We start from the raw sequence: 12,344 nt of genomic DNA on the forward strand, positions 1-12,344 counted from the left end.
GTGACAAGACAATAGAGAGAGAGGATTGGATGAAATAGAGCTTTAGGTAGACAAGGGCCCCCAAGGACATTACAACTAACCATATGAAGCATAAGCTAAGGCCTCTGTATGATGCAAGCCCTAAGGCCTTATGCGTACCGTAGCCCTGAACCCCATAGGTTACAAACCCAGGATTGTGCATTGATCAGTATGCACTGACATTAGGATCTAACAGTAATGCATTTTAATAAATATTTATAGCCATGTTTATGATGCTTTATGAATGCATTATAACATGTTATGAATGTGTTTATAGATGCTTACAAATGTGACATTCATAGAAAGTGTTACCTTAACCTTTTTAATTTAGTCTTACATATGAGGATATATTAAAGGATTAACATTTCTACAAATTCAGCATTAATTTTAACTGAAACAATCACTCGCTTTCTTCTAGATCACTAACCTCTATCTGACCTGCTTCTTCACTGGCTGATTTACATTTACAGATCGAGGAATTCAAGGATATGAAACTGTGATATGATCAAAACAACATGAGTATTAGCTACAAAACAGTATACAGCTAATATTGGTGTGATATTTACAAAATACTTAATAGAAATATGAAACAAATAATCTGCACTGTGCAAACATTCCTGTAAAATTACAGTAAAATACTGGCAGCAGGATTTCCAGCTGTTTTACTGATGTTTTACAGTGTCTTTACTGCATTTTGGACTACAGTTCCTTAATGTTGCATTAAAACCATTAAAAGATATTTAAGCATTAGAAGTGAATTTTAATAAATGCAGTAAAATACAGGCAATATGGTATTCAAGTGCATTAATTATTAAATAATGTCTCAGATTAAAAACACTCAATGAGTATTTGTAGCTGTCATCTAGCTACAATATTCCTTCAAAAACACAAAGTACAAAAAGTGCTCAAAGAACTCAAATTTGTACAAAAACCCAGTAACTGCACACAAACTGCTAGTGAGTGCATAAGTGTATGAAGACATGCTTGCTTTAGTGAAAATCTTCCAGAGCGTGAACACCGTAAGAGATTTCTTGTTGATTCTATGTGTCTTCTTTTAGAGCACACTGGCCTGACTAATCTTTTAACCCCTCTGTGGGTTTATGAGACAGAGTACAAAGCTGCGAAGTACAGACTGAGGAAAGTCATCACAGCAGCCAAGAGGCAGTACAGAGAGAAACTGGATGGCTTCTACTCCACTGCTGACTCCAGGCAGATGTGACAAGGCCTACAACACATTACAGAATACAGGACCATCACCAGCAACATCAGCTCCACAGACAGCCTACCGGACGACCTCATCACCTTCTACACCCGCTTCGAAACCTCCAGCACTAGCACCGGGAGGTTCACACACACACAGCCCACACAACCCCTGTCCCCCCCTCTGTCAGTATCAACAGGCCAGGTCTGCAGAGCTCTGAGAAAGATCAACCCCCGCAAGGCACCAGGACCAGACAAGATTCCTGGGCGGGCCCTCAGAGCATGTGCGAACGAGCTGGCTAATGTACTGACCTCCATTTTCAATCTCTCTCTCAGCCAGAGCATTGTTCCTACCTGCTATAAAAGGACAGTCATTGTCCCCATTCCTAAGAAGAGCCCCCCCACCAGCCTGAATGACTACAGACCAGTAGCACTCACTCCAATCATTATGAAGTGCTTTGAGAGAGTGGTGCTGGCCCACATACAAGACAGTATACCAGACACGCTGGACCCCCTGCAGTACGCCTACCGTCACAACAGATCCACCTCGGACGCAGTCGCTGCTGCCCTTCACTACTCCCTCTCCCACCTGGAAAACAAAGACTCCTACATCAGGATGCTCTTTGTTGACTACAGCTCAGCCTTCAATACGGTCATCCCACACAAACTCACCCACAAACTCTCCACACTCGGCCTGCACCCCACCCTCTGTGACTGGCTTTTGGACTTCCTGACTGGCAGGCCCCAGTCTGTCAGGATCAGCAACAGGACTTCAGCCAGCATCACCACCTACATCGGCACTCCACAGGGCTGCGTCCTCAGCCCTATTCTCTACACCCTGTTCACCCATGACTGTGTCGCCTCCTACAAGGACAACATCATCCTGAAGTTTGCTGACGACACAGCAGTGATAGGACGTATCACTGGTGGAGATGAAGCAGCCTACAGGAGGGAGGTGACCAGACTGGTGTCATGGTGTAATGATAACAACCTCATCCTCAACGCGGACAAGACAAAGGAGCTGATAGTGGAGCTGATGAGGAAGGAGAGGAGACCTCATCGGCCACTTTTCATCCGGGAGCTCGAGGTGGAGAGGGTGAGCAGCTTTAAATACCTGGGTGTCCACATCAGTGAAGACCTCACATGGTCACTGAACACCAAGCAGCTAGTCAGAAAGGCTCAACAGCGGCTATACTTCCTGAGGAGGCTAAGGAGGTTTGGGATGTCTCCGGTGATCCTCAGCAACTTCTACAACTGCGTCATTGAGAGCCTCCTGACCAGCTGCATCACCGTGTGGTACGGCAGCTTGACCGTGATGGATCATAAATGCCTACAGAGAGTGGTGAAGACTGCAGAGAAGATCACCAATTCTCCACTGCACTCTCTGCAGAACATTTACAACCACAGGGTCCAAAGGAAAGCTGCCTCCATCATCAAAGACCCCACCCATCCCCAGCACGGTCTGTTCAAACCTCTGCCCTCAGGACGGAGGTATAGGAGTATGATGTGCAAGACCTCCAGGCTAAAGAACTCCTTCTTCCCCACCGCAATCAGAGTTCTGAACCAGAAATAACTATTCACACTCCGGTCTGCCAGACTTAGGTACAGACGTGTGATTTGTACCCCACTGGTAAAGAACTCTTTCCTCAGGAATAACCTGCAACTACTGTCACTTTAACTGTAGCACATGTTTACAATTGCACTATCGCACTTTACTACTCATTTCTGCTGCAGATAATCATGTTCCCGGCAAGGCACAGCACTATTTACCCATACCACTGTAATTTATACATTGCACTATTTCTTGATTAATATATATGGTTGTATATATACTCTTTATATTCTTAATGTTATATCTGGCATTCTTAGCGAGGAGCAAAGTAAGCTTTTCATTGTATATAAGGAAACCTGTTTCCTCTGTACATATGACAATAAACACTTTGAACTTGAACTTATCTCAGGAGACACAGGAAATGATGCATTAAAAGAAGAGAGAGATTCTTCCTGTGAACCAGGTTACAAGCCTAGTCAGTATTTCCCTCATAAATTACCAGCCTTCAAAGACCTTGGTTGGTTCCACTTACATGAAAAACCTTTTTTTTTCACACTGAGTGACGTCAGTCCTTTTGGATTTAGCCAGCTAAACAGTGAGTGAGCGTGAGAGTGTGAGTAAGAGTGTGTGGGTGTGAGCGAGTGACCGTGAATGCAAGTGTGAAACAGAGTGAGATTGTATGCAATTGAGTGAGGAAGAGCAAGTGTAAATGAGCGTGTGAGTGAGTGTGTGTATAAGTGCGTGTAAATGAATGTAAATGATCATGATTGTGAGTGAGTGTAAGACTGTAAATGAGCTTGTGTAAATGACTGAGTGTAAATGATTGTGTATGAGTTTGACTGTAAATGAGCGTGAGTTTAAGTGAGTGACTGAGTGTGAGTGTGTAAATGAGTGTGAGTTTAAGTGAGTGACTGAGTGTGTGTAAATGAGTGTGAGTTTAAGTGAGTGACTGAGTGAGTGTGAGTGTGTAAATGAGTGTGAGTTTAAGTGAGTGACTTAGTGAGTGTGTAAATGAGCATGAGTTTAAATGAGTGCCTGAGTGAGTGAGTGTGAGAGTGTAAAGGAGTGTGAGTTAAAATGAGTGAGTGAGAGCATGTAAAAGAGCATGAGTTTAAGTGTGTGTAAATGAGCATGAGTTTAAGTGAGTGTGTGTAAAAGAGCATGAGTTTAAGTGTGTGTAAATGAGTATGAGTTTAAGTGAGTGTGTGTAAATGAGTGTGAGTTTAAGTGAGTGACTGTGAGTGTGTAAATGAATGTGAGTTTAAGTGAGTGACTGAGTGAATGAGTGTGAGAGTGTAAAGGAGTGTGAGTTAGTGAGTGAGCGAGAGTATGTAAATGAGCATGAGTTTAAGTGAGTGATTGTGAGTGAGTGTAAATGAGCATGAGTGTGAGTGTAAATGAGTGTTTGAGTGAGTGAGTGTGAGTGTGTAAATGAGTGTGAGTTTGAGTGACTGAGTGAGTGTGAATGAGCATGAGTGTGAGTGTAAATGAGTGTGTTTGAGTGAGTGAGTGTGAGTGTGTAAATGAGTGTGAGTTTAAATGAGTGATTTAGTGAATGTGAGTGTGTAAATGAGCATGAGTTTAAGTGAGTGACTGTAAGTGAGTGTGAGTGAGTGTAAATGAACAAGAGGTTAAGTGAGTGAGAGTGTAAATGAGCATGACTGTGATTGTGAATGAGTGTGAGAGTGTAAATGAGTGTTAGTTTAAGTGAGTGACTGTGAGTGGTGTGAGTGAGTGTAAATGAACATGAGGTTAAGTGAGTGAGAGTGTAAATGAGCGTGAGTGTGATTGTGAGTGAGTGTGAGAGTGTAAATGAGTGTGAGTGTGAGTGAGAGTGAGAGTGTAAATGAGTGTGAGTGCGAATGAATAACTGTAAACAAGTGTAAGTGAATGCAAATGAGTTTGAGTGTGAATGACTGTGAGTGAATGTGTGTAAGAGTGTGAGACTGAGTGGAAGTGTGAGTGTGAGCGTATCTTATCCAGCTCTATAGGGCTGCTTAATAACAATATAATGGTAACATTAGCAAATGATGATGATGGTGTGGATCCATACAAATTTCCAAATAAAGAGTGGAGTAATGATCTGGAAATCCTAACTTCATGACTTTTTCCATTGTTTCCATTTTTCCAGCTGTTGTGTTTAAGTGCCTCTCAAGTGTCCAAGTCACTGGATGCTACAGGTAACAAATTTCTCTCAGCCACTGGATGGCTTAACTCAGTTAGCTTGCTGGTGTTGCATGTTTACTGTAATGGCTCGGCAGGGAGGACCCACGTGCAGAAGTTTATTGGGGAACTGGACTCTGAGTTTGAAACTTTGCGGTTGAGGTCACCCAGAGCCTGGCTCAAACCGTCAATGTACTGATCTGCGGTGTGTGTTTCCGCTGCACCATTGAGTAGCACAGGCGACTATGGGCAAAACACCTCAAGGAAGGGGAAAACAAGAGGCAGGAACACAGCGAACGGCAAACAAAAGAAACGCTGAAAGCAGCGTGCTCAAACAAAGGCAGAGCTAGAAAAGCGAAACGAAAGATAATGGGAAAACAAAAAGCACTTCCACTCCAAGAACGACAGGAAGGCAGACTTTGCTTCAGTTCTTTTTCTTTGAGCCGTTTGTAGCTCAAGAACCCTTTTTCCTAGGCTTTAAGTAGCTTTGGGGCAGTTTCTTTTCTCAGCCCTCTTTTCTGTTTTACTTTTAGGGCAATTTCTTTTCTTTTCTCAGCTCTCTTTTCTTTTATTTCTTTTCTTTTCTTTTACAACACTAAATACTGTACCGGTCACCCCTTTACAAAGGTGTGACAAATGCCACTGTTTGCCATGGCCTTAAGTAGAAGTGTCCGCAGGTGTGTTGAGTTGGGCCTTATCAGCCCGCGGGCTTTTGGTAATTAGAGTTCCCTGAAGTTATGGCCCCGTGCCACAGTCGTCCTCTGCTGGCAGCTGGCAGCGCAGGCTGGACACCCTGCTGCCATCGCCCTCTGTTGGCAGCAGGCAGGGTCAGCTGAACCCTTAGAGTTTACCTCAGTTCTTGGCGCATTTCACTCTGGAACTAGTAGCATATTTAACCAGAGATGACATACAATCTTTGATTTAGCTACCAAGAAAAACAGCATTGACAAGCATAGCTGGTTAAATCCAGCATATGATGGGTTTTGGTGAGGCTGATATGCTGGTCAGCAGCAGGAGAAGCTGATATGCTGATCACTGCCACTGTCCAGAAAAACATGGATCTCCAAAATATTACCTGTCCTGGGTAAGGCAAAAACTTTAACTTTTAATATAAGTTAATGTATGTAAAGAGATTTAATTTTGGATTCATCATGACATTTTCACACAATGTGAAGGACAGCCAGTGTGTTCAATAATGTAGAAAAATAAAAATTGACAGAAATCACCAGATTATGAATGAATGAATTCTATAACGGTAGCTGTGTAGTAAAACATTGCTCGCCTGGCTAGTTAGTGAACTAATGACACCAACATTATATTACACTATGTTAAAATCCATATTAGCTCACACGTGGCTTAAAGTTTGCATTGTAGGGGTGGTCAGTCTAAAGTCTTCAAACAGACAAATGCCTATCATCTGACACCTCAGCTAACTTTACTAGCCAGTCAGAGTATAACTTCACCTTGTACCTTTCATTTTTTCTGGGATTGTGAAGACATAACTGATTCCACATATGATAAATTCACTAAATGACGTTAAAAGTTTTATTCCATGAAATCTATATTATCGGATCTATAAAATGAGCTTGAGTTTAATGTTTATCGTGACTTTCACTGCAATACCTCCTGCTCTGTGTAACTGAAGCTGCAGCTGAGTAGATTGGGGGCAGTCGTGGGCTGGAGGTTAGGGAGCTGGCCCTGTGACTAGAAGGTCGCCGGTTTGATCCCCAGGGCCGACAGCTCATGACTGAGGTGTCCTTGAGCAAGACACCTAACCCCCAACTGCTCCCCGGGCGCCGTGGATAGGGCTGCCCACCGCTCCGGGCAAGTATGCTCACTGTCCCCTAGTGTTTGTGTGTTCACTAGTGTGTATGTGGTGTTTCACTTCATGGATGGGTTAAATGGAGAGGTGGAATTTCCCCGGTTGTGGGATCAAAAAAGTATCACTTAACTTGAACAAAACTGCTTTTACATGCTAATGAGCCCTGTATTTAATAGGTCTGATTAGTCTTAATCTATGAAAGCAGGTAGAAAAGGAAAGTTTATTTACAAGTCTAGACCGACTAACCCTGCCACAATGGTGGATCGCAGTGCCATTACTGTCAATGTTACAAGCTGATGATCAACTATAAATCAATGATCTTATGACCCAGTCTAGGGTAAGGCAATAAAATAAAAGGAAAGAGAGAGAGAGAGAGAGAGAGAGAGAGAGAGAGAGAGAGACATCCAAGTCCTACCAATTCCTTTGACCATGCACACAACAACCAGCTTCACAATGATAAAGATTTATTGAAGTTGTAACATAGATGAGAAACCCAAGCAAAATAGCATGACAAGACAGGAGGGTAGAAGAATATAACAAGCATAACAAAGCTAACTAAATTTTAACAACTAACAAATGAAATTTAACCAAACTCCTTAACCAAAATCCAGGAGGAAAAAGGAGATAGACAAAAATTGGAGTTTTTAAACACTTTGTCCACTCACTGTCCACTCTATTAGACACCCATCTGCTGCTGCAGTTTGTGTTGGTCATCCTCTAGTCCATCATCAGTGGTCAGAGGACGCTGCCCACAGGACGCTGTTGCTGGATATTTTTGGTTGGTGGACAATTCTCAGTCCAGCAGTGACACTGAAGTGTTTAAAACTCCAGCAGCCCTGCCGTGTCTGATCCACTTGTACCAGCATAACACACACTAAGACACTAACAGTGTTACTGCAGTGCTTAGAATGATCCACCACCCAAGTAGTACCTGCTTTGAGAGGGTCCATGGGAATCCTGACCACTGAAGAACAGGGTAAAAGGGGGCTAACAAAGTATCAGAGAATGGGTGTCAGTCCGAGGGTGAGGAGCTTTCTGAGAGTTTGTGTGGGATGACCGTGTTAAATGCTGAGCTGTATTCAACGAAGAGCATTCTGACATACGTGTCATTTCCCTCCAGGTGTGTGAGGGCTGTGTGAAGGGCAGTGTTCACTGCATCGTCTGTGGACCGGTTCCGACGGTATGCGAACTAGAGAGGGTCTATAGTGTTTGGAATGGTCTCCTGGATGTGAGTCATGACTATTCTCTCAAAGCACTTCATCACAATTGGGGTGCAGCAGGTCTCGACCCATACTTTGCACATTGTAAAGTTTACAGGTATGACAGGTATTACAGGTGTGTGTGTATGAGTGAGTGATGATAGGAATGCATGCTTTATTTTATTTTATATCATTTACTACATGTAAATGTCTGTCTGATACTGTGCACTGTGTGCTCCTGTAACCAAAACCAAATTCCTTGGTCAATAAAGCTTGATTCTCATTCTGATCTGATCCAAAATTATGTGCGTGCTTGGAGAACCACTTACAGTAAACATTACCATGACAGGGAACATCACGTGAGGTCCGGTCAGAGTGAGATGAGCAGCAGTGAGCAGTGCTTGTGTTTTTAACTGTTTTAAAATTATGTCAGACTCAGGAAAATGTCCTTCACATGTCCTTATTAAAGGAAGCTGAGAGGAAGACGTCGTGTTCTGAGACATAAAAGCTGGACATCCGTCCCACCGCTGTCTTTTAAAGATCTGAAAATAAACTTTGTCTCCTCTGCAGACCAGTTACTGCTCTGCCATGTTGAATGTTATGAATTTTCACTATGACGAGATGCGCATGATCAGAACGGACTTAAACTTTCCGTTAGGGAATGTAATCAGATACAGGCATTAACACAGATATAACTCTTCTATTTAACAGATTATTTACACATTTGAAATTGTATTTCAAATGGCCTCAATGAACTAGACTATTCTGATTGAGGTGTTTACATGGATGTATTCTATTCCAATTGAGATATTAGTTGGATTATTAACAGATTATTAGGCTTTATGTAAACATGGCTAATGTAATATTCACACTGAAAACAACACTTTTATTGAAATTCAACATTTAATTTTTGTTGTTGTCTTTCTTAAGCAGTAAAAATGCAAAAAGGTGCGAGGAATGTGGGCGTCCAAATCCTGTTGCACAGTACTAAATATAACAGTCGTTAATCATCTTAGACTGATGACTCAACACATTGTGTTGTCAGGCTGATGATCTACGCCATTCATGCTAATCACGTCCCCTGTTGGTGTTGCTCTCTACTTCTGATATTGTTATGATTGTTTGGTTTGCTCTGGTGTGACTGATAAGTCATGGTGTTAGGAGGAAGTGTATCTCACAGGCATATTTTCCTCTTATTATCATAAAAATGTTTTTGTGACATGAAAGTTGCCACTGTCTACTTGTGGAAGCTGACTTGGCTGCAAATCAGTCTGGGGAATGTTTCTCCCTTCTGACAATGTGAGTCATCACAGAACAGATTATTTAATTATTTAACGTGTGTTTCCTTGAGTCATGTTGTTAAGGACTCATAGTTTTATGTAATTAAGGAAAGATTCTATTACATACCAGGACAGACACCGGAATGTGAGAATGCCTGATGCTTGAATCAATGCTATGATGTACCAAAATTATGTGCATGCTTGGAGAACCACTTAAAGTAAACGTTACCATGACAGCGAACACCACGTGAGGTCCAGACAGAGTGAGATGAGTTTTCACTTGGTATGTCTGTGTTTTGCTTTAAAATGATGTCAGAATCAGGAAAACATCCTTCAAGTGTTCTTATTAAAGAAGGCCAAGAGGAAGATGGCACGTTCTGAGACAGATAAGCTGGATGCCTTTCCCACCACCATCTTATACAGATCAGAGCATAAACCTCGTCTCCTCTACAGACCAGTTTCTGCTGGTTCCATGTTGAACGTTATAAACTTTCACTATGACATGACACAGAACAGATGTGAACTTTCCGATAGGGAATGTAATCAGATACAGGCATTTACACAGATATTACTCTTCTATTTAACAGATTATATACAGGATTACCCACCTCGTTCAGTTGGATAGAAATTGTATTCTGAATGGCCTCAATCAGACTAGACTATTCCGATTGAGGTGTTTACATGGACGTATTCTATTCCAATTGAGATATTAGTTGGATTATTAACAGATTATTAGGCTTTATGTAAACATGGCTAATGTAATATTCACACTGAAAACAACACTTTTATTGAAATTCAACATTTAATTTTTGTTGTTGTCTTTCTTAAGCAGTAAAAATGCAAAAAGGTACGAGGAATGTGGGCGTCCAAATCCTGTTGCACAGTACTAAATATAACAGTCGTTAATCAGCTTAGACTGATGACTCAACACATTGTGTTGTCAGGCTGCTGATCTACGCCATTCATGCTAATCACGTCCCCTGTTGGTGTTGCTCTCTACTTCTGATATTGTTATGATTGTTTGGTTTGCTCTGGTGTGACTGATAAGTCATGGTTTTAGGAGGAAGTGTATCTCACAGGCATATTTTCCTCTTATTATCATGAAAATGATTTTGTGACATGAAAGTTGCCTGTGTCTACTCGTGGGAGCTGACTTGGCTGCGAATCAGGCTGGGGAATGTTTCTCCCTTCTGACAATGTGAGTCATCACAGAACAGATTATTTAATTATTTAACGTGTGTTTCCTTGAGTCATGTTGTTAAGGACTCATAGTCTTTAACCAGCATAGCCCCTTTAACCAGCATTTTTCCCTCCTAACAACACTCTCCACAGCAATCACCAGCATGCATGTCATTAGTACACATCATTGTAATGTTGGCCTCACTGCTGGCAGTAATGTGTCACTATGTTAGATTAACAATTCTCATCCTCGAGGTACAGCAGGGAGTGTCACGTTTCATATCATTTTTACCTTATATTTTCCACATTTGGCAGAAACTGTTATCCAGTTTGATAGACAGATACACAGATAGGCAAAGGTAGTGTTAGGATTCTTGCCCAAGGACTCTTATGTGTATTGTGTAGGGTGTTAACCCAGGCAGGGCATTGAATCCCAGTCTATGTTATGCCCCTGAGTGTCTACGTGTCTGCGTGGGTTTCCTTCGGGTACTCCGGTTTTCCCCCACAGTCCATAGACGTGCAGTCAGGCCAATTGGACATGCTACATTGCCCCTAGGTGTGAGTGTGTGTGATTTTCTGTGTGTGTCTGTCTGTCTGCCCTGCGATGGACTGGCGACCTGTCCAGGGTGTTTCCTGCCTTTCACCTGATAACCGCTGGGATAGGCTCCAGCACCCCCCATGACCCAGGAGGAGAAGCGGCTTAGAAGATCTGTGTGTGCATAGTTTATAAATGCTGGAACAATATAATGTAAAAGCATATATTCATATCCTGAACACAGATCAGTATAGAACATTTTAACATCGCTGTTATATTTTAAGAGCATTTAAACTCGAGTTATAGGAGTTATAGGCCTCGTTTACATCCATGACATCAGTGAGCACAAACAGCCAATGAGCTGCTCGTCAACCAATCAGCACTCAGTAGCAGTGGTGCCAGCATCCTGCTGCCCAAAACCCATTTGCTGTAGAAAAAAGGAAACATACAGTTGAGCTTTCTTTGCTTTTGTAGTGAAATACATCCTTTTACTTTCCAGTGGTGGACAGTAACTAAGTAAATGCGATTCGTTACTGAACTTAATTAGTTTTTTCGTGCATCTGTACTTTACTTTACATTATGGGCAACGTTTTACTTTCACTCCACTACATTTCAAAGTCAAATGTCTTACTTTTTACTCTGCTACATTTTGCAAAATCTGCTGTTCCTTTTGGTTTATGTGTGTGCATAAAAACATAACGTCAAAATGAAAGAAGCGGAAAGCCAGAACACCAATCAGGGCACAGCGGTCACTTTGTTTTGAACTTGTTTTGACCTGTTGATCATACCGACCCAGTGCAAGCACATGGTTCAACGTCAGTGCAGCAGTGTAAAATAGTGGGAGAGTCTATTCAACATAAATGATGAACTAACCAAACTTTGATGGTTCTTTTAATTTTTTGTGCTGTCACAAGCTTCCACAATGCGGTGCTGAAGGTGGTGTTTGTTGTGGATTTTCTCAGCATACACAATTTGTTTGAGATGACCCCAGAGATAAAAGCTGATAATAAAATAAAACATAAAATAAGATAAAACGGTGTCCTGTGTCTTTTGACTCACCTTGTAGAAATTTACACAAGTGCAGTCGTGACTCACGCATCTTTTTTCTGAATTTATACAAACACTTTCATTTTATAGTCAATTTGTTTTGGCTGGTTTAGACCTGGTAGAGACCTACAGATGCAACATAGTAAAGGAAACTCATTTGTGATCCTGAGTTTAAAGCAAGTTTATATTAAACTTAAACTTGTAACAAGGTGAATTAAGTTAATTAATCTTTGAGTACTTTCATTTTTGATACTGAAGTACATTTGAAGGCAAATACTTTTGTACTTTTTTTTTGTACACTCAAGTGCAGGTCTAAAGGAAGGAACTTCTACTTTTACTGAAGTAATAA

The sequence above is a fragment of the Pygocentrus nattereri genome, chromosome 7, assembly GCF_015220715.1.
Source record: "Pygocentrus nattereri isolate fPygNat1 chromosome 7, fPygNat1.pri, whole genome shotgun sequence".
Lineage (NCBI taxonomy): Eukaryota > Metazoa > Chordata > Actinopteri > Characiformes > Serrasalmidae > Pygocentrus > Pygocentrus nattereri.